Raw genomic sequence first — 23451 nt, 5'->3', positions numbered from 1 at the left:
AGCCTGAATTGGCTTGATGTTTAAACCGTGGGCTGGGCCTGAGCCTAGCCCAAATTGTGAAGTAGTATAGTATTAATCTTCTGGGACTTTGTCACTCTAGGTCCCCCTCCCGCTCATTTAATCTTCACTGAAGGAAGAAGTTCTGCCAGACACTTCACATCTAAATTTGCATGGGTGCTTTCTATATAGGTATGAACAAAGTCAAGGATAGCATTAGTTAAGTGGCCCTCAAAGTGCAGTCTCACACCAGCAGCATCAGCATCACCTGGGAACTACTTAGCAATGGAAAGTCTTGGGACTCCAGGGTGGCTCAGTCTGTTAAGCATCTGCTTTCAGCTCAGGTCATGATCCCAGGGCCCTAGGATTGAGTCCCACATCGGGCTCCATGCTCAGCAGGGAGGCTGTTTCTCCCTCTCCCCCTGCCTGCTGCTCACACTGCTTGTACCCTCGGCGTGTATGTGTGTGTGTGTGGGGGGGGGGGTGGGTGGGTATGAAATAAATAAATAAAATTTTTTTAAAAGAAAAAGAAATGCAAAATCTTGAGCCCAAACTTAAATCTACCAAATAAGAAACACTAGGGGAGGGATCAGTCATCTGCCTTTTATTAAGCCCTCTAGGTGATCTCTTATGGACACCAAAGGGTGAGAAACTCTGCTTCAGAATGGGTTAATGGCCATCCTAGACTATAGATGAAGTCAGATTTTTAACATCTCCCCACCCAAGTACCACTTATTACAGGTTTATTTGTACCCTCCAGCTACCAGGGCTGCGCACATAATTTCCAGGCCCAGTGCCAAATGACAATGTGGGACTCTTGCTCAAAAAGCAGGAAAATAATGTCCATAAAGGTACCAGTAGGTTTTTTTTCTTTCCTCCCCATCTCTTGACTAGTTGTGGTATTCTTTATTTGTAATTAAATATCATTCTAATTAAAGAAAAATCAAAATGTTATTAGCATAAGTTGTCTTTTTATTGTGTAAATAAAAAAATAAAAAATATAATAATATTAATAACAAATACATGCAAATATTAGAGCATTTCTCCTCTATATAGAATCACGTACACTTCACAATTTGTATTTTGTGGCTTGTCCCTGATAGGTGCCTCAAGCTGGCCAAAAGGGATGGACACGAGCCAGGTTCAAGAAGGTTGGAAGGAGGTAAAGAGGCACAGAAATCGCTGAGGGAGCCCTTCTGTGGTATTGACCAGGCAAAGGCAGACCCACCCAGGCACCCAAGCAGCCAAGCCTCTACCCTTAGCGGGGCAGGCTCACAGGCTTGACCTTCAACAGGTTTCCCTGCCCACCAGCTGCTGGACCATGCCCCTTCCCCACCTCCATCTCCCATGAGAGGGTAGGGTCTGGGGAAGTTCAGCCAGCATTTTCCTTTCCTAGGGCCTACCACCCTAACCTACGGCAGAGAGATGACCCTAGAGGATCTTTAAAACTCATTGGGGAGGGTATGTGCTTTGGTGAGTGCTGTGAAGTGTGTAAACCTGGTGATTCACACACCTGTACCCCTGGGGATAAAAATATATGTTTATAAAAAATAAAAAATTAATAAAAAAAAAAAACTCTGTGGCAGGATGCATCAGTATTTGGATCAGGACAGGCCAGATGTGTACCTGTCCCCACAGAGACACAGCTGCCACAAGATGTACTACTGTACTACCAGCCTGGGGCAGGAACAGGACCACTCTGCTGCTCAGGGATGCTGCAGGGGGCACATGCCCAACCCCATCCTCCCTATGGTCATACCCAGTTCCCTTGCCAGGGACAGAGGGTATCAGCTGTCAGGGCTGAGGTGGGGAGGGGAGACTCAGTGGGGCCTGGGGTGTCAGGAGTAGGAAAGCAGGGAGCTGAGAATCCACCCTAGGAAAGTGGTGGAGGTGGGACCTTCCCTGGGAGAAGGCTCCAAGCTCCTTGCACATGTGCCATTGTCCCTGCAGATGTCCTTTACAAAACACAAACTCAAAAATGAAACCATTAAAAATTTGAAGACAGTGACTACATAGCATTAAGCCCTACGCATGGGGCCCTACTGAGCCTGGGGCCCTTTCAAACAAGGCCATTGCACTGGTCACATGCCCATGAAGACAGCCCTGCCAGCTATTCCTGAAAAAAGCAGGGTAAAGACTAACTCAGTGACATACCTATCCAGCCTCCACACTCCCTTACAAATGGAATGGGTCTCCTCGACTAGTGTCACGAGAACCTTCCGAACCTGAACCTTGACCATTTCTCCAATTTCAACTCGACCCAGTGTTCCTTCCATAGCTAGAGGTTCTAGCCAGACTGAACTAGGACCAGCTGCTCTCTTGCAAGTGCCTGTTGCCTCTGCCTCTGCCTGGAATGTTCCCCACTTCTCCCCAAGTCCACCCCATCACTAACTCCGTCGTTCAGATGGATACTCTAAGTGCCTCAGGTATCCTACGCAGTCCCATACAATACTGTGTCTCTCTCACTGGTAGGAATTGAAAGTGCCTGTTTCCCTGCATGTCCCCACAATAGTTAAAAACCCCAGAAAGGCAGAGACGGCATCTTGTTCCCCACTCTATCTTCGGCGTTTGGCAGACTATTAACAAGAGTGGGAATCAGTGATGCTGATGAAATGGGTCCAAGGGTAAGACTCACAGTGTGCTGTCACTGAGAAAAAACCGCCTGTCCAAGTATCTTATGACTAAATGCTATAATCTTTTATTCTCTGAGTCAGACACAACACCACTTCCTTTTTCTGAGACTGCTTTTGCATCTGTCAGATAAATTTAAGCGGCTGAAGTTTAGAGAACCGTATTCAGAGGAGATGAGTGTTTTGCTCTCGCCCCTTCAGTTGAATGTCTTCTGTTGAATTTACATCTTAAAGTTGCAGAAGAAAATTCTCTTTCCCATCCTTCATTGGCTTCCAAGGTATTTAGGATAACTTCAAGTGGTAGCCACCCCAGGATTATGATCCTGAAATGCCTTTGGAACAGCGGTACAGGAGTTTGTGAGCAAGGGTGGGCACACGTCCGGTTTCTTCAGGCAGGTCAGCACAGTTAAAAGCGTTTTTTTTTTTTTTTTTTTTTTTTTTTTGGCTTAGAACCCTTTAACTATAAAAATAAATAAAATGAACATCAGTTATATCTGCTCCCGCTGAGGGCTCAGACATGAAATCCTTTCATTTTCTGAGAACCCTAAAGAGACAACTTGGGATTCACCTGAATCATTTATCATTGGCTCCAAAGAGATAGATAAAAATGAGGCATCGCGCAGCACGTGGAGGCAAGGGGATTCAGATGTCCTTTGCTTCAGGTCTGGGAGAAGGGAGGCCCCTGCTTTGTGTTCTGAGGTCAGAACCAGAGCCTCAGCCAGAGAGGAGCCCGGCAGCAGCCCTCTGAGCTTTCTGCCATCCAGCATTCACATTGACTTGCCTTTGAGGCTAACAATGGAAGGCTACAGTTAGATCTTTCAAACTGTGCCTTGGATAAATTTGCTTGGTGTCTGAAGGCAGTTTTGGAAGTATATTTAGTCTTCTGATACTCTCGTGAAATAATAGCGTTAAAACTATTTAGCTTGTTTGGTGAGTGTAACTTCTAAAAAGTTAGTAACACTAATTTTTACCAAGTAGTAAAGTGTTTGTTCTAAAGTTTACACTGTCTATAAGGGAAAGTAAATCATGATCATGTAGTTCTCTGGAGGCAGAAAACTCATTATAATTGTTTGCCTTGACCCAAATGAACATAACCACAAGGACAGGGAAACATTCTTTAACTTCTATAGCTTACTCTTTTGTTTCTGTAACATGATTATTATTCATATTTTTCAATATCTCTTTCTACCTACATTTTTTTAAAAGATTTTATTTATTTATTTGACAGAGAGAGATCACAAGTAGGCAGAGACACAGGCAGAGAGAGAGAGAGGAGGAAGCAGGCTCCCCGCTGAGCAGAGAGCCCGATGCGGGACTCGATCCCAGGACCCTGAGATCATGACCTGAGCCGAAGGCAGCGGCTTAACCCACTGAGCCACCCAGGCGCCCCTTTCTACCTACATTTAAAAAAAGATTTTATATATTTATTTGAGAGAAGGTGAGAGAGAGAGAGGAAAAAAAGGAGGAGGGGGAGGGGCAAAGGGAGAGGGAGAAGCACACTCCCCGCTGAGCAGGGAGCCTGACGTTGGACTCCATCCTGGGATTCAGGGAATCATGACCTAAGCTGAAGGCAGACGCTTACCTGACTGAGTCACCCAGGCGCCCCTACCTACAACATTAAATATGAACCACAAATTGCATGCATGTGTGTTCTATAGCATTAGAGCACAGTGGTTAAGGGCACACTGAGCTTCTGGAGCCAGATTGCCTGGGTTCAAATCTGCTCCAACTGGCTCACTAACTATGAATCCTTGGGCCTCTCTGAGCCAGTTTCCCCACCTGTAAAAAGGGGATAATAATATTACCTACCTCACAGGGTTTCTGTGTGGACTGTGACATGAGTTAATATGTTTGCAAAGTACATAGAGCAATACCTCCTATATATTTAGCACTATAGGTATTAGATATCAAAATTATTATCTCTTTAATTTTTAAAAAGACTTATTAATTTAGGGAGAGAGAGAACACAAACAGGGGAGGGGCAGAGGGAGAGGAATAGAATCCTAAGCAGACTCCATGCTGAGCAGGGAGCCCCACATGGAGCTGGATCCCATGACCCTGAGATCATGACCTGAGCCCAAACCAAGAGTTAGATGCTTAACTGACTGAGCCCCTCAAGTGCCCCAAAGTCATTCTCTCTTAATGTGTTGGTGGAATGTTAACATTTGAGCAAGATTCTATAATTTAAAATATATATGCGTGTGAGGAAGGAATATATATGCAAATACCTCCTCCACGGGGATCTAGCTCTGCACGTGTGGCAAGCATCTGTTTGCTTCTGTCACTAAAGAAGAAAAATATCTAAGCTCCAGTAGGATACATTCTAGTAGAAATAATAACTTCTCTCAAATTTAAGTAAAAGTAAAATTTCAGAAAGACCATCTTTCTCCTCACTGGCACATAATTGCCACCCTACACTCAGCATAGTCATTTCTGTTAGATGGGGCCTTAGACTCACTAAAGGAGGGTCCTACATTCATTTCGGTATTTTATACAAATGCCTCCTAGTCATTTGGGCTAATAAAAAGTGTTGGAACTTTCAGTGTCTTTTTCTGTCTTTTATTTATGCCGCTCCTTCAGACCTGAGACGTCTCCCAAATGCCAGGTGACACCAAAAGATTTAAAGTTGTTTTACCACTATCATCATATCACACAACTGACTCTTTCAGAATAGCTCTCCATCACTGAGAACATTTTTTTAAAAAGGTTTTATTTTATTTATTTGTCATAGAGAGAGAAGTGAGAGCAAGAACAGGCAGACAGAGTGGCAGACAGAGGCAGAGGGAGAAGCAGGCTCCCTGCCAAGCAAGGAGCCCGATGTGGGACTCGATCCCAGGATGCTGGGGTCATGACCTGAGCCGAAGGCAGCCGCTTAACCAACTGAGCCACCCAGGCGTCCCCACTGAGAACATTTTTACCTCTGACACCAGATGTGCCGTTTGCACACTATTTTCCAGAACCAGTCTCCAGCCTAATTCCAATCATTCTAGCACATAGTGGTGAGGACTTCAAAGATTGCCTCTCTGCTGGGCCTTCCCTAGAATCAGGTGTTTTTTCCATTAGTGACCAGACCACAAGGGAAGTTGCACAGCTTGTTCAGTCATGGCGCTGGGTTCTGCTCCCCCACTAGGCTATATTCAGGGGGATTCTTGCCATGTGAAGAGTTTCTCTGTTCAGGAAACATTTTGTTCCTCAAAGTTCTCAAAAAAGGAGGATTCTGAGGGTCGGATGCCTGGGTGGCTCAGTCGGTTAAGCACCTGCCTTCGGCTCAGGCCATGATCCTGGGATATCAGGATGGAGTCCCACACTGGCTTACCCACTGGGTAGAAAGTCCGCTTCTCCCTCTCCCTCCGCCTGCCACTCCCTCTGCTTGTTCTCTCTTTCTATCAAATAAATAAATAAATAAAGCATTCTTTAAAAAAAGAAGGATACTAAGGCACAAGCTCATATTTTCTAAGATATGATTACATTAATAAGGTTTCATGTACCCATGTTTACCCAATTTAACTTAGATGCATTAGAATACTTTTTTCAGCAAGATTTAAGCAATGAGCTAGTATTCAAGAGACAGTTCTTTGGCTAATCTTTCAGAAAAGAATGTATTGCTAATTCTCTGACTTTTAACCACTGAACCATTTGCTCAAGGTTGTCAGCTGAACAAATATGGAAAATGTTCCATTTGGCAAGGTCAAGGTTAAAACAGAATTTAGTGTCAGATTTACTTGGTTCTAGTATAGAATTATCTCCCATTTATCCTAACTCCTACTAGAAGAAGAAAAAAACATGATATTGTTTCATCTTAGTTATATTCAGAAGATGGGAGAATGAAGAGTTTATCTAATGCAGCTGACACCAAGCAGAGAATCAGCCAGAACAATACCTAGCACACAGTAGGTGCTCAGTAAGTATTTGATATTGAAACGACTTGCTCAGATGACACCAAATTTGGTGGCAGACATGGCATCGAGATACCCCACCCCAGAGTATGCCGTCTGCTACTTAGGCACTCTGTTCTCACACATTGGTTTATTTTTACATGAGCACATTTTTAAAAAAAATGTTTTCATCTATAATTTTAATATCTGGCCAACTGTGCATAATGTTTAATGACATCTTATTAACAAAGAAACACTTAGAAGAACCACGGAGAAGTACAACTGCTGCTTTTCTCCCCAGCACCGAATATAAGGTTTCTTGGCAAGGGGCAAATTGGACAACACAACTCTTGCTCCCTTCCAGTGCCTGAAGACTGAGTTTCATGAGGAAAGTATCTTTTGTTATAGCCTGATCCTCAAAACAATAGTTGGCCTGGCTTTAAGTGTGGTGGAAAAAAGGTATCAGCATGGGTGGCATGAACTGACATGACAGACCTTGCTCTGCCTAAAACTATCTCTATGTCTCATTGGTGGCTCATGGCCTGAACACTCCCTAACAGAAGTTTTTCCATTGTGTTAAGCAATGCTCTCTCTCCTAGAACTAGTTAAACTTTTCCTGAGATGGAAGAACTCGTGGTCAGTAAAACCCAACCATGAGGTGCCAACTCTAATCAATCATCTCGAGTAGTAACATGGGGCAGGAACAGCTTAAGAGCCATGGAAGTCTTGGAGTAAGGAGACACCCCCAAAGAAAGAGCAGGCTTTGTAAAGGCCATGGTGCTGTTTTTTCACTTGTGATCAATGAAATTTTAGAAGGTTAAGCTTGAAAAATACAAGCTTTGCTATAGATAGTCTTGGGCTTAATTCCCAGCTCCTCTACTTAAAGAGCTGTGTGACCATATGCAAGTCATTTAACATTTCCAGCCCTGTTTCTTCATCTGTAAAATGGTGGCAAATAATCATGCCATCTGTATTAGTTCCCTGGGGCTGCTGTAACAAATGATCACAAATTTAGTGACTTAAAACAACAGAAATGTATTTTCTCACAGTTTTAGAGGTCAGAAGGTTGAAAGCAAGGTGTTGGCAGGATTGGTTCCTTCTGGAGACTCTGAGAAAGAATCCACTCCAGGCCTCTCTCCCAGCTTCAGATGACTGCCAGCAGTTCTTGGTATTCCTTGGCTTATGGATGCATTATTCCAATCTCTGCCTCTGCCTTCACTGGGGCCTCCTTCTCTGCATCTCAAATCTCCCTCTCCTTCCCCTTTAGAAGGATACTAGTCATTGGATTTAGGGCCCACCACAATCCAGGATGTCTTAAAATCCTCCAGTTAATTTTTTTTAAAGATTTTATTTATTTATTTATTTGAGTGTGAGAAAGATAGAGACAGAGATAGAGAGAGAATGCACAAGTCGGGGAGGGACAGAGGGAAAGGGAGAAGCAGACTCCCCACTGAGCAAGGAGCCCAATGCAGGGCTCATCCCAGGACACTGGGGTCATGACCTAAGCCCAAGGCAGATGCTTAACTAACTGTGTCACCCAAGTGCCCCCTTCCACTTAATTAGATCTGCAAATCATATGTCTTTTCCCAATAAGGTCATATTCACCAGCACTGGGGGGTAAGAGTTAAACCAACATCTGGTGGGGGTTGGGGGGACACTGTTCAACCCACCACATTATCATATATGGTTATTGTTAAGAGTTAGTGAGATAATATACTGTCTGGGGACAGTTAGAGTTCAATAAATGGTCAGTATGATTACAAATATTTAAGTTCTCTTTACTTAAAAGCTTACAAAGAAACAAAGAAAGTCCTGTTCTATAAGGACATGATTACTGTGTTTTTAGTGCTTACATGTGAATGCTTTGGTCTCTATTTTCGCAGTATTTGCTAGACAAGTACATATTTACTGACCTTGCACTTGGTGCTAATGTTTTATAAATATTATTAACTTTAATATCTGACAAGTGCAAAGACAGTGATGAAGGTAAAGTGATAATAAAGATAGATACTTGTAAGATTACCAGGAATGTGAAAATAGAGATTGTATAGAGATAAGAAAAATGAGACTTCTGGTCTGGACAAGGTAGTGTAAATTCATCTCTTTCTGCTCCTTTCTGCTACATACAACTATGAACACTGAAAATAATTCACGAGATTACCAAAGAAAAACTCTGAAAGGTAAGATTTTTCAGGGCTCCAGGACTTCCAGTTCCAGTACTACAGGAACACCATAGTGTCAAGACATCTTATGAACCACCACCCAATAGAAGGACACCCAGACCTGGTATTTTCCAAACCCACAAGCTATTAAGAAAAAAGGCAGCCCCAATAGGCTCACTCCTTCCCCAGATAAAATGGGAGTCCCATCAACAATATTATATGTGCCTGGCAGAACCAGCAAAGGGAATCAATTGGATGCCCCACTGACAAAAGGGATCAGGGTAGATACTCTTTATCCTTACTTTGTTTAAGACTCCCCTTCCCCATCTAGAGACACCACACAGCTAAGGGGTACTGGCAAAGGGGATCCCAATGCAAGTGTCAGCTTGGGGAGCATTGTGCTTCCTTTCCTATTGGGCCTGGGGCTCTCCTCCTCCACTCAGAGACACCATATATGCAGTCGGAGGGTAGGGGATTGCTAAGTGGGATGGTGACACAATAAATATGTAGCCTGGGATGTACTGTCCACCCCCTCTCCCCAAGCAACCGGGAGACTGCCAGGAAGGTCATTTGTCCCTCCAGGCCTAAGACTTTCCCTGCCCAACTTAGAGACATTCTAAGGGCCCTTCACAAGCACTCAGCTAGGGCAGCACTCTCCATTCCCCACAGATGGGAGGAGCCTGCTATAACAAGCACCAGGAAGCACCATTCATCCCTGAAGCAGGAAAGCTCCCTTTCCCCACCTAGAGGCTCTAGGTAGTCCAGCCTGAATAACCTTCTTCAGGTCCCTACAACAGCATTAACAAGGATCAAGGAAGCTCAGGTCTTTAGATAAGTCAAGTAGCAAAATAGCACCACAAAGGCTCTAAAAATTACATTGGAACTACAGTCCAAAAATTAGGCCAGGACCTGCGTGGTATATCTAGACAAAGTGCCTTCCCATTAAAATTAAAAAGTTAATGGGACCCACAGTCAGCTAATGTAAAACCCAAAATGTCCAGGATATAATTGAAAATCACTCTACATCATAAACCAGGGAAACCGCAACTTGAAGGAAAAAGGGCATTTAACTGCTGCCATCACAGAGATGAACTGATTGTTAGAATTACCTGATAAAGGTTTTAAAGCAACCATCATACAAATGATTCAACAAGCAATTGCAGATTATATTGAAACAAATAAAATATAATTTAAAATCTGAGCAAAGAAGCAGATGTTATAAAAAAGAGTAATGGAAATTAAAAACTGAAACTTAAAACAAGAGAAATAAAAACTCACCGGTTGGGGGCTCAGTAGTAGAATGGAGATGACTGACGGTACAATCTGTGAACTTAAGAACAGATCAATAGAACTTACTCAAATATTTTCAAACCACATATCTGAAAAAGGTCTTGTATCTAAAACAACAACAAAAAAAGAACTCTCAAAATTCAATGGTAAAGAAACAATAAATTCAGTAAGAAAATGAGCAAAAATACAAATAGGTATTTCCTCAAAGATGATATACAGATGAAAAATAAGCACATGAGAAGACGTTCAACATCACTAGCCATTAAGGAAATGCAAATTAAAACCACCATGAGCTATCCCTACACACTGTCAGAAGAGCTAAAATAAAAAATAGCAGGGGCACCTGGGTGGCTCAGTGGGTTAAGCCTCTGCCTTAGGCTCAGGTCATGGTTTCAGGGTCCTGAGATCGAGCCCTATGTCGGGCTCTCTGCTTGGTGGGGAGCCTGCTTCCCCCTCCCTCTCTGCCTGCCTCTCTTCCTGCTTGTGATCTCTCTTTCTCTGTGTCAAATAAATAAATAAATAAATAATCTAAAAAAAAAATAGCAGTAACACCAAATGCTGATAAGGATGTGGAGAAACTGGATCTTCCATGCCTTGCTGGTAGGGATGTAAAATGGTAGAGCCATTCTGGAAAAGAGCTTGATAGTGTCTTAAATAAATATAAAATTGTCATATGACCCAACAATTGAACACGTATCATGAAAGCTTCAATTCACTCAAAAAAACTTGTGCTGAAATGTAATTGTCCCAAACTGGAAAATCACCCAAATGTCTTGCAATGGTTTAATGGTTATACAAATGCGGGTACATTCATATTACTGAATACTGCTTAGCAAATAAGAAGTGACCTATTGATACATGTAACAATTTTGATGAACTCCTGGGGAAATTTTGCTAAATTTAAAAAATAAGCCAATTCCAATTGGTTATGTACTATGTGATTCTAGGTATATGTTATTTTGAAAAGATAGAATTTTAGAAATGGAGAACGAATTCGTGGCTTCTGTGGGTCAGGGGAAGGGAGATAAGTGGTGGATGTAACCATAAAAGGGCAGCAAGAGGGATCACTGTAGTGATGGAGTGGTTCTTTTTCTGGAATGTTTCAATACCAATACCCTGGTTGTGATACTGTACTACAGTTTCAGAAGAAACTACCTTTGGGGGAAACTGGGTAAATGGTAGATCTCTCTGCACTTTTTCTTACAACTGCATGTAAATCTGCAAGTATCTCATAACAAAAAGTTTAAATAGTAAAACAATGCAAGATGATGACCATTGCACATGGAAATGGAATAGATTATAGGAACATTTTTGCAAGGCAAAGAGCAAATCTCATGACAGTATGACAAGGGCTTTGCTTCTATTGTCAACAGTAAACTACAAGAGGGGAGGGAACAGAATTGACCAAATATAGGAAGGCTTGCTGACAGAGGGTTGGGTTACCAAGGGCATGTGATAGTTATGATCGTAGTTAGGGAGAAAGCCAGTGTTCAGCCTTGGAGCTGACAGGCTCACCTGAGGAAACATTTGCCTCCAGCCTAAGGTAGTTCCATAGAGTCAGGTCTGTTCCAGTCTGCACAGTATCAAAGGAACTGGTGGGGGTAGTGTGAGTATGGACATGTGGATGCCAAGAATCTCCATTCATCTCTATTCTTCCTTGGCCCACCAAGAATGAGGTTATCAAGTTCAGTGAGTGCTCCATATCCATAGAATATGGGGACAGCTGCCTGAGAGAATACATTCCAGTAGGTGAAAAAGGTGGCCAAATGTATAGGTTCAAAGAATGACCTCACAATCCCATTGGTGGGAATACTTCCAGGAACTTCAAACATAAACCTATGAGATTTCCTCACTTTGGATGAACACACAACTGACCCTAGGAACAGTCTTCCAGGTCCTTGCTCACCCATAAGGAAAGCAGTTTCTCTACTTCATAGGTTTAGAAATCTGGTCTTCTATAAAGTTTGTTTCTAAATTGAAGGAAACCACAGACTGTCAATCTTTACAATTCTTAAATTCTCTGACTTTAGTTTAGTACTCAAGGGAGTCAGTTGGCTGTGGAGAGAGAAAGTGAGAGCCTTTCTGGGGGGATAAAAGGTCCCAAATGACAACAGAGCTTTCCAGAATGAGAAGCCATCATTGGAACATTGGTTTGGGCTCAGTCCAGGCCTCTGATGATGTGGGGCTGCAGAAAGAGAACCAAGAATTCCTGACATGGCACAGACATTTGCTCCTAGCACTAGTGAGTGCTCTCCAATTCTGTGGGAGAGTTATCCCAGACACACTGAAAAATGAGAAATCTACAAGCACTTTGCTGCACTGAAAAAAAGAGTTTTGGCATTGGGAGATTTGGCTCTAGCAAGAAAAACTGCATTGGACATTCCTCTATCATTTCACAGGAACTCTCGTGGGAATTTGGAGTCTCACTTGGTGTGAGAAGATAAAACGGAGACAAACTTTCCTCCACCCTGCATCTGGTGATGGAGGCCTTCTCAATGCCAAATGACACAAAAGCTTTCTTCCTTGTCTTTAAAAATAAGCTGCTCCCATGGAGATGAGATTCAATGTGTGCAGTTAGGTAACTTTTATTTCTTTTAGAGATGGTGGGAATGGCTGTGATGTCACTGGTAATAATTATGTACAGCAGTATTTTCTTAAGATACTTTGAGTAAAAAGTGCCCAGTGTCAAATAAGTTGGTAAAATGCTGTACCATCTACTTTTTAAATAGCAAATTAAAGGCTGGGAGAGGTGCATTGTTAAGAATCCTGCATAAATTTCTTTAACTTGACTTGTCAAAACTTATTTGATCACACAGCCCTGTCAGGGTATAATTTCAAGAAGTTAAAAATCATGACTATCATACTAACATAGTGAGCATATGTCAGACATTTATTTAACGCAAAGGTTTATTTAACTTGTTAATGAGAGCGTGTATCAGTGGGATGCTAAAGCTGGTTCAAAGAAGGATCTGAGAAACCAATATACACAGTCAATGCAGAGAGAGAAAATGCTGAAATAAGATTGCAAAATGGCTGAAACCTAAAACAGGTAACAGTTTTTACAGGGCAATAAAACTATCGGGGTTGTCTTTTTCACTGGACCAAGATTATTTGCATTTCTACTGGACAAAAAACCTTGGCAACTTCTACAAATTAACCTGTAACTTGACAGAATCTTTGCCTTGATCAACAGTAGTAAATAGTACGTCAAACAATTATACGTTCCTCTAGAACAAGGGTTCTCAAAGTTGTACTCCCCAGACCAGCATCACCTGGAATCCTGTTAGAAATGCCATTAACTGAGCCCCACCCAAGACCTGCCGAATCAGAAACTCTGGGATAGGACCCAGCGCTCTGTGTTTTAACCCTCCAGGGGATTCTAAGGCATATGAAAGTTTGAGAAGGACTGATCAAAAGAATTAATCCTCAGGCAGAATGAATATGTTGCCAATACTCTGGATGACTTTGCAAAGATACGTAGGCTTCCTTTTGCCTATTTCTAAGTTTTAAACACATTTTCTTAGCCTATTTTTTAGTATCACACTTTAGAAATGTCAATGTACAATGAATAAAAACCATCTAGAATTTTAGAGAAAAGAAAAACTTTATTTCTATTTCATCCTACTTCAAGTAACAGTTCAAGTCACATCTTCTCCAAGAAAATATTCTAACCCTCTCTGTCTCCCGCAATCTTTCCTCCTTGACCTCCCAGAGACTCTTAAATTACAGTTTAAGCATCCATTTCACACAGTGCTAACAGTTTTATTTATGTTAACCACATTGAAAATTGCATGTAGGCAGCAATTGTCACTTAAGCCTGTCTTCTCAATCCAAACTTCAACACAGGTACAGAATCATGGATTCTCAAGATTAGAACGTATTTCGAATATTGATTTGTTTAGCTGAGTAAGCTATTAGCATTCTCTTGCGGATGGTAGGTAGAATTCTAACATGGCCTCCAAGATCCACCCCCCACCATTACCACATATTTTATTCCCATCATTTGGTTATGTTATAAGGCACTATTGACCTTAAGACAGAGAGACTATCCAGGTGGCTTGACCTAACCACATGAACCTTTTGAAAGCAGTTTCTTCGAACTGGTCACAGAGAGGAAGTCAGACACTCAACACACAAGGATTCAGCATGCCATTTCTGACTTGAAGATGGAAGAAGACACATGACAAGGGAAGTGAGCAGCCTCTAGGAGCTGAAAACAGCCCCTGGCTCAGAGCCAACAAAAAAATGTGGACCTTAGTCTGTTAAAGAACAAAATTCAACTGACTACATTTGAGGATCTAATTGACTTTATTAACTGATTCATGACTTGGACAACATTCCATCTAGCAAGCAAAGAGATGTTCCAAGGAGTTGTACAAAATGAAAGGTTTTTATAGGCAGGAGGGTGGGGCAAGGAAGTTATTAGCAAAATAAAAGGAAAGATTATTTCAGGCCAGGGCAGATTCTTTTTTTGAGGGGAAGAGACCAGTGGAGTTTTGTCATGCATTACCCCCCTAATGCTGATCACAAAATTTCAGATTAGCTGTTGTAAGGCCACACTCCTGGGAGAGGCTGAAATAGTAATCGAGTCTCTGTTTGCTGTCCTGGGAAGCAAATGACTCCATTTGGGGCTTCTATCTTTCTAACAAGTCCTACAACCACAAGGAACTGAATTCTGACACAAGAATGAGCTCTGAAGTGGACTTGTCCCTAGGATCTCCTGGTGAGAATTTGGCCTGACCAAGAGGCCAAGTGATTTCAGCCTTGTGATACACTGAGCTGAGAACTGGCCATACTGTGTTGGACTTCTGGCCTATAAAACCATAAGCAAATAAATACATGTGTTTTGAAGCCTCCACATATATAGTAATCTGTTATGTAGCTCAAAAAAACTAATATGTTATTTTCACAAGAGGTAAGTGATCTTCTTCTTGAATACTTGAGGCAACAGGGAACTCATTCTCCATTCCCCAGGGCTAGCTCGCTCTTTGCTCCTGCAAGACAGCCCTGTCCTCCTTTGGAGACCTCTGACATTTAGAGATTGCTTTATCATATTGAGCATCCATCAATACTCCCTTTATTCCTGTCGAAATCTGTTCTGGCTGCTGTAACAGAATGCCACAGACTGGGTGGTTTATAAATAACAGACATTTATTCCTCATAGTTCTGGAGGCTGGGAAGTCCAAGATGAAGGAGCTGGCAGATTTTGTGTCTGGTGAGAGCTCACTTCCTGGTTTGAAGCTGGTACCTTCTCCCTGTGTCTCCTCACATGATGGAAGGGATGAGGGAGCTCTGTGGAGTCTCTTTCATGAAAGCACTAATTCCATTCACCTGCCGAAGGTTCCCTCTCTTAATTCCACCATCACTTGGTGGGGGGTAGGATTTCTACATAAGAATTTGGCGGGTGGGGCACCTGGGTGGCTCAGTGGGTTAAGCCTCTGCCTTAGAGTCCTGATCTCAGAGTCCTGGGATGGAGCCCCCCATCAGGCTCTCTGCTTGGCAGGAAGCCTGCTTCTCCCCGCCCCCACACTCTCTGCCTGCCTCTCTGCCTACCTGTGATCTCTCTCTCTGTCAAGTAGATAAATAAATTATTTTAAAAAAAGAATTTGGGGGAAGAGCACATTCAGTCTCTAGAAATACCTGAGCTTGCTCCCATTGGCCTCTATCATCAGGATAAGGTAGGTCATATTAGAGAACATGTCACCAGACTTTTTCTGTATAGTAAGTGAATTTAGGTTTTGAAAGCCATATAATCTTTGTCACAACTACTCTGCCATTAGAGCACAAAAGCAGCCCTGAACAATATGTAAAGAAACTGGCACGTTTGTGTTCCAATAAAACTTTATTTATCAAGTAAGCTATAGGGGCGCCTGGGTGGCTCAGTCAGTTAAGCATCTGCCTTCAGCCCAGGTCATGATCCCAGTGTCCTGGGATCAAGCCCCACATGGGGCTATCTGCTCAGCGAGGAGCCTGCTTCTCCCGCCCCCTCCACCCCCCACTTGTGCTGCTTTCTCCCTCTAGTGCGCTCTCGCGCTCTCTCTCTCTCTCTCTCAAATAAATAAAGTCCTTTTAAAGAAATTAAAAAATAAGAAAAATAAAATGGGCTATAGGCGGGATTTGACCCACGGGCCATAGTTAATCACTCCTACTCTAGTTTGGCTCTAGAGGGTCTCACTCCAGCAATTAAATTTCAGTGTGTAGCTTAGAAGAAGCATATATCCCTTTGACTCACAAATTCAGTGGCCAGAATGAAGCAGATGGCCCTACCCAGCTACAGAAGCAAGGAAGTATAATTCTACTATGTTTCCAGAAGGAGAAGAGCTGGAAATATCTGGTGAATAATATGAGTGACTACCACAGAGGACATGTATTAAAGTCACATGTTTGCATGCTGGTCCTACTACAAAGTAAACCCCTCAGGGGCAAGAACCTTGCCTTAAATACAGACCTGAACAGGGGTAGTAGATGTGTTGTCAAAAACTGATCACTGTGCTTTGGAGCCAAAATACAACTCGAAGACAGAGTTTGGGATAAAGAGGAATACCAGCTTTCTTGCTTTGCTGGGAAAGGAGGCTGGAGCAGTCTATGGCCTTCAAAATGGCAAGCCCACATGTAAGGGAGGAAGGGCCTTGGAGGTGGGCCTTATAGAGAAATACAGGATCTAGATGGACTTTTCTTTTAGTCGTCTTCAGGGTGGTACCAGGTTCCTGAAACAAAAGGCTAAGGAAGGGGGAGGGGGAATTTTGCAGAAGAGAGAACAAAAAGTTATTTTAAATTTAAGGGGCACCTGGGTGGCTCAATCAGTTAAGTGTATGCCTTGGGCTCAGCTCTTGATCCCAGGGTCCTGGGATGGAGACCCGAGTCAGGCTCTCTGCTCAGTGAGGAGTCTGCTTCACTCTCCACCCTCCTCCCTGCCCCGCTTCCCTCCACCTGGTTCTCAGTCCCCCTCCCACCCACCCTCCCTTTCCCTCTCTTTCCCCTCTTCCTGCTCTACTCTTGCTCCTTCTCTCTTAAATAAATAAAATCTTTTTTAAAAAGTGAAATCGAGTTTTGCTGAAGCATTAGTTCAGCCATTTTGATTTTTGTTCAACTTGATGCTTTTAAGCAGTTTCACATGTGCATAACTATGTCTGATTGGTTGAGAAGGGAATGGAAAGAAGCAGAGAGAAAGCAAGAGGCATTACAAAAAGGCCAGTGGAGTGGGTGGTGATAGTAGTAGTGATGGGGAAAGGATTATCACTATTGGTAGTGGTGATATCTATTGTGATTATCATGTTAATGCTAGTAGTGATGTTCTTTTTTTTAGATTTTTATTTATTTATCAGAGAGAGAGAGGGAGAGAGCAGGCACAGGCAGACAGAATGGCAGGCAGAGGCAGAGGGAGAAGCAGGCTCCCTGCTGAGCAAGGAGCCCGATGTGGGACTCAATCCCAGGACGCTGGGATCATGACCTGAGCCGAAGGCAGCTGCTCAACCCACTGAGCCACCCAGGCGTCCCATAGTAGTGATGTTCTTAATAGAGTGATCTAAACTCCTGCATTCTTGTTCCATTCATTCCTCAATTCATTTCAATTTGGCTTTTTCTGCCAAACCCCAATTCTCTGAGATAACTCTTGCTAAGGTCACAAGTAACCTCCTATTTGTAGAACTTAAAAGACATGTTTTGTTTTTGTTTTTGTTTGTTTTTTTTTAATTTGGGGGAGAGATGGGGAAGGAGAAAGAGCAAGATCATGAGTGAAGGGAGAGAGAGAAGCAGGCTCCCTGCTCAATCCCAGGACCCTGAGATCATGACCTCATCCGAAGCTAGACGCTGAACCAGCTGAGCAATCCAAGTGCCCCTTAATCCTTTATCCTTAATTCTTATTTTACTGAACTCCTCTGCTGTACAGAAAACCACCAAATGCACCTCCTTTAAGTTCCCAGCTCCATATTCCACTGTGACACAGCACTTTCATGGTTCTTCTCTGGGTCTCTCCAACTGTTTTCTGGATGTCCCCTACTCTTCCAATCCCTTAAATATTAATGTTTCTTAGTACTTTGTCCTCTTCCCTCTGCTCCTCTTCTCATTCTGCTACCATCACCTGGATGGTCTCACTTACCCACGTGTTTCTTACTTCTGTCTGTAGTGCTATCGATTTCCATACTCATGCCCTATTCATACTCCTTTCCAAGTTCAGAACCATGTCTCCAACTTTCACTCTCGTGCTTTCACCAGGAGGTCCTCTGTATATTTCATTTTTTTTCCTTGCATAAAGTATGATGTATTTGATATTTTACAGACATAATTACAATTACAGTTTTTTTCAGCATAACAGTATTCCTTGTTTTTGCACCACACCCAGTGCTCCATGCAATCCGTGCCCTCTATAATACCCACCACCTGGTACCCCAACCTCCCACCGCCCGCCACTTCAAATCCCTCAGATTGTTTTTCAGAGTCCATAATCTCTCATGGTTCACCTCCCCTTCCAATTTCCCTCAACTCCCTTCTCCTCTCCATGTCCCCTTGTCCTCCATGCTATTTGTTATGCTCCACAAATAAGTGAAACCATATGATAATTGACTCTCTCTGCTTGACTTATTTCACTCAGCATAATCTCTTCCAGTCCAGGTCCTCTGTATATTTCAAATGAACAGGGCAGAAAATACGCTCCTGTCCTATCTCAGTGGTTACAATAGTATGTGCATAGCCATCTAAGCTAGACACCCATGTGATATTGTGCATGCTTCCTCCTGACTCCCATTTCCTTGTCTAGCCTAAATATTTCTTTCTCTTACTTCCTTGCCATACTACTGTCCTGGACTATATTTTTATCAACTTTCACCTGGATTACCAAGGAGCTTTCTAATCTTTTTCTTAAATTCTTTTGGCTTTATCATGAAATATTTCATACAGAAAACAATAGTAATAAATATAAGGTATACTCAATTTTATCAAATCTTAACTTATTATAATATTTGCATCTAATTTTTAAGGGAAAATAATAATAGATCAAGGAGAAGCCCCATGTCTTACCATCCCAGCTCATTTCCTTCCTCTCTCCCCAGAGGTAATCAGCTCGTGAATTTAGAATTTATCATTAGCACAAAATCTTTGGTTAAATTATTACATTTGCATATATCCCTAGAACAGATAGAGTATTATTTTCGGGGGGTTTTTAACTTTATAGAAATGGGACCAAACCACATGAATCGTTGTGCAATTTGCTCTTGTCACTCAGTATTATGTTATAAAGCACAATGTGAAGACACCCTGAGGACTTCAATTGGGCTTATATGTTGATATTTTATCCAGCAAACTTGAAGAATCCTCGTTTGTTTTAATAATTTATCTGTAGCTACTCTTGAATTTTCTATGTACACTATCACACAATCTTCAAATAAAGACAGGTTGTCTCTTTCTAATCCCATTTAGATAGACTTTGTTTTTCTTCACTTTTCACATTGGATAGTACCTCCAGCATAACATTGGACAGAAGCATTTATTAGTTCTTATTGAAATTCTGACTTTATCAGAGTGTGTCAAAAGTGTCACCATTAAATATATGTTTTGGATGAATATATTTGATGGAAATTTATCAAATCCTTTCTATGTTCCAGGGATGTGATCCTATGACTATGTTCCTTATTCGTGTGGTATATCACAATAGTAGATTTTCTGATAATCAATTATCATTTCGTTTTCAGGATAAATTCTACTTGGTGGATGTCTTGAAATGTTCTTGAGATTTGTTTTAATCAGGTTTGGTGAGACTGTCACCTACACGAGACAACGGCTTTTGAAATAACAGTTTATTATTCACAGTTGTTTTCAAGAGGAAAGGGCATGTCACACCATGTGGGGTCACAGAGAGAAGGATCAGGGACAATCAGGAGGCAGAAGGAGTGAGGAGGAAATATGGATGCCAGCCTTTATTCTGGTTTTCATAGGAAGGAATGGGCGAGGCAAAGTGAGCATGTTAGGACTGTTGAGTTTGAATAATTTTAGTAGGCTCTAGGCTATGGAGATGGTCCCCAGTTGTCCTGTCCCTGACCCTGGAGAGATTTGGGGCAGGGTGAATACTGGCTTGTTGTATAAGAGGGTAAAAGATGTGGTTAGAGACATGGCCTATGGATTATTTGCTTTGCATATGAAAGATATGCTGGCAGGTAAGTTGCTTACTCTTTCTAGAAATTGGCCAGCCCTGGGAGGGGAATTGTCTCTAAGATTAACAAGGCTCCAAGTCATCAAAACATATAAATATGGAAAATTTTTAAACATGATTAATATGGTTGAGATGTTTTTATTTTTCATTTTGTTTCATTTTCAGTACTGTTGAATTTGATAGGATAACATTTGCTTCGCGAGATAGATCTAGGATTTTATTCTTTTATATTTTCCATCATAAATTGTGTGTGCGCATGTATATTGAGGCTTTCCTGGGGATTAGGCAGGGCAAGGACCATGCTAGGGGACTAGGGCCTGCATACCAGGGTAATACTGGTCTTCAGGGCAATGTTGGGTAGCTCAGACCTGAGCTCTATAGATGAGGGGTCCAGTTGGGTACCTCAAAGTAGAGACAGCCACAAAAGGAAGGATAGTCTGGTTGACATTAGTGCAAGAAGGATAATGTCAGTGAAGGGCAGACTTCACTGAAGAAAAGTTGGGTGTTGTAAAGGTTTAAAGGACCTACATGAACAGAGATTGGGAAGAAAAAGGGCCTAGTAAGCCCTGAGGTGAGAAAGAAGGGAAAGAAAATTAGGAGAGAGGAACAAGATGGGTGATTCTGGAATGCAGGGAGGTCCATCTTTTCTCCAGGGACTCAGCATACCAGTACTGCTGCATTGCTAGCTCCTCACTCCTCTCTCCTGGTTTAACAGGTCCCTGATTGTTGCTGTACATGGCAATCATTCTGAACATAGGGCCTGGGAGGAGGCAGCTGGGCCTTATACAGACAGAGGTTTTCTTCAGGCCAGAGAATGACGAAATCTTTCCTGTTTCATGCATCCCGGCACTTGGGCTTAAATATATGGTGCGTGTCAAGGATGCCGTAAGCAAGGAAATCTGCAAAGGTGATTTTGTCCCCTGAAAATTGTGGTCTCTTCTCTAGAAGCTGTGAGAAGAGCTTCATCTTTTTAGGGAGACCCTCCAAGCACTCACGCTTCCATTTCTCTAAGACAAGTTTGATTGGAGGTGTTTGTAACCTAGTTCTTCAAAATGTCCACACAAATCTTCTCTTCTGTTTTCCCTCATAGGTTGTGTTTGTGAGCAATGCAGTGAAGGAAGACGTGGCTCTGGGTGATCTCATGAGTTTTATCAATTAAGTAGGGCAGTTTGAGAAAGTCCATGCTCAACTTGAATGTTTCAGTCAGCCACTGACTTCAGTCAGAGTTGGGGCATCCTCCATCACACGTTTCTTGTCCTCACAGTTTTGAGTCTGTGTGTTTCAGAAGCAGGTGGATTGAATAAGCCAGCCCATGGATATCCCAGTAAGCCAAAGTCAGGGCCATACTTCAGCTTTCTGTGGACTCGGGGAATAGCCTTAGTGGAGCTGGGCTGGAGCTTCAACCTTATACTTTTTCTTTAGCCTAGAAATTATATCAAAATAAAAAGATTTAGGAAAGAAGAAATCCCCAAGAGTCAAAAATTAAAAGAAGACCTACTAAATATATAGACACTAGTGCTTTGGCTACTGTAAGGGCATTAGCTATATCAGTAAATAAAAGACTTGCATATTTTAACCACTTGAACAAACACCAAGATTTTGGCCACTTGTGAGGCCAATGGATGGAATTAAGATTCCTGAATAAAACATAGGCTGCTAAAACTGTGTACTCTGTTCAGAGGTATAGACAGGCTATAAATCCCCCAGCAAAGGTCAATGTCTGGATCTGGGATTTGGGTGAAAAAAAAAAGTCTCCCTTGAGAATTTAAAACTACAGGCTACCCTCATAGGGTACAAATTTACACTACCTGTGTGGCAGACATTACTTATGTTTTCCAATACTTAGTTTTCCTTCCTTTCCTTCCTAAGCAACTAAAAGACTGTACTTCCCCATCCCCTTGCAGTGTGGGGGCCATGTGACTAGCTTTTGTCCATGGTCACTTCTGGGCCGAGGAAGTCAAAAGTCCCTTCCATCTTTGAGGTCTTTCATCTCCTGCTGTAGAGACCTAGAAGCAATAACAACAGCATAAAATGGAAAGGAGCCTGGATCCGCCTAAATCCCTGCTTAGGGAGAGCTGCTCTGAGGAGATGCCCAGCTTGAAGCAGATTTTGTATGAGCCAGAAACAAACGTTTTTTGTCTGAAGCCACAGAAATTTCAGGACTGAATTAATTGCTTGCCTGCTCTCTCCCTACACACACACACACACACACACACACACACACACACACACACACACATTTATGAAGGAAAATATAAGAAAAGGAAATCCTAGACATCTCATGAAGTAAAATCCAGTAGTATACTGAAGACAAAGCAAAATAAAAATTAAAACACCTAAGATTTATCCAAGAAATACAACCCAGTAGGTTTTATCATAGAAATGCAATGATAATTCATTATCAGAAAATATACTAATGGGATACTAGAGTTATAATAAGAAATATCTATTTGGTCTTCATCCTGGACTCTGGCACAGAGCTCCTAAAATGCTTGGAATTTCCTGTGACCAGAGCAATAAAGATATCTTTTATTATGTTAATGAGGTAACCTTTGGAAGGCACCTAATGATGAAGCTGGTCACCAGTAGAACCAGCCATATGATTAGAGGACTGGAAATTTCAATCCCTTCTTCTTGATTTCTGAGGTGGGGAGAGGGTCTAAAGATTGAGTTCAATCACTAATGGCCAATGATTTAATCAACCGTACCTATGCAACAAGGCCTCCATAAAAACCCCAAAAGACAGGATTTGGAAAACAGATTGGTGACCACATGGAGATGTGGGGAGAATGGTGGGACCAGAGAGGGCATGGAAGCTCTGCATCATTTCCCCATACCTTGCCCAATGCATCTTCTCTGCCTGCCTGTTCCTGAGTTACGTTCTTTTATAATTAAACAGTAATCTAGTGAATAAATGGGTTTCCAGAGTTCTGTGAACCACTGAAGCAAATTTGTCAAACCCAAGGAGGGAGTTGTGGGAACTTCTGACTCATAACCAGTTGGTCAGAAGTGCAAGTGATAATCTACACTTGTGACGGGTACCCGAAGTGTGGGTGTGGTGGGGGGGAAGGGCAGTCTTGAGGGACTAAACATTTAATCTGTGATATCTGGTACTATCTCCAGGTAGATAGTGTCATAGCTGCATTGTAGGACACCCAGCTGGTGTCTGGAGAATTGCTTGGTGCTGTGGAGAAACCCATACACACACATATTGGAAATCTGATGATCAGATCCCATTTAGTGATATACGATACTAATAAATAAGATACTCCATCTTATCCTGACTAATGCACTGACTGATACAAGAAACTCCTGAGAAATCAGTATAAAAGTGGAAAAATGACCTGAAATTG

The 23451-nt window shown here is 42.2% G+C and overlaps 1 pseudogene; it reads right to left on the bottom strand.

Moving 5' to 3' along the window:
* Positions 1-20932: 20932 nt before the first annotated feature.
* On the bottom strand, positions 20933-21443 carry LOC131822039 (glutathione S-transferase Mu 1-like; annotated as a pseudogene).
* Between the last annotated feature and the right edge of the window lie 2008 nt (positions 21444-23451).

Source organism: Mustela lutreola, chromosome X (assembly GCF_030435805.1).
Source record: "Mustela lutreola isolate mMusLut2 chromosome X, mMusLut2.pri, whole genome shotgun sequence".
NCBI lineage: Eukaryota > Metazoa > Chordata > Mammalia > Carnivora > Mustelidae > Mustela > Mustela lutreola.
The sequence above is the reverse complement of the archived record's forward strand: the minus strand, read 5'-3'. Positions and strand labels throughout refer to the sequence as shown.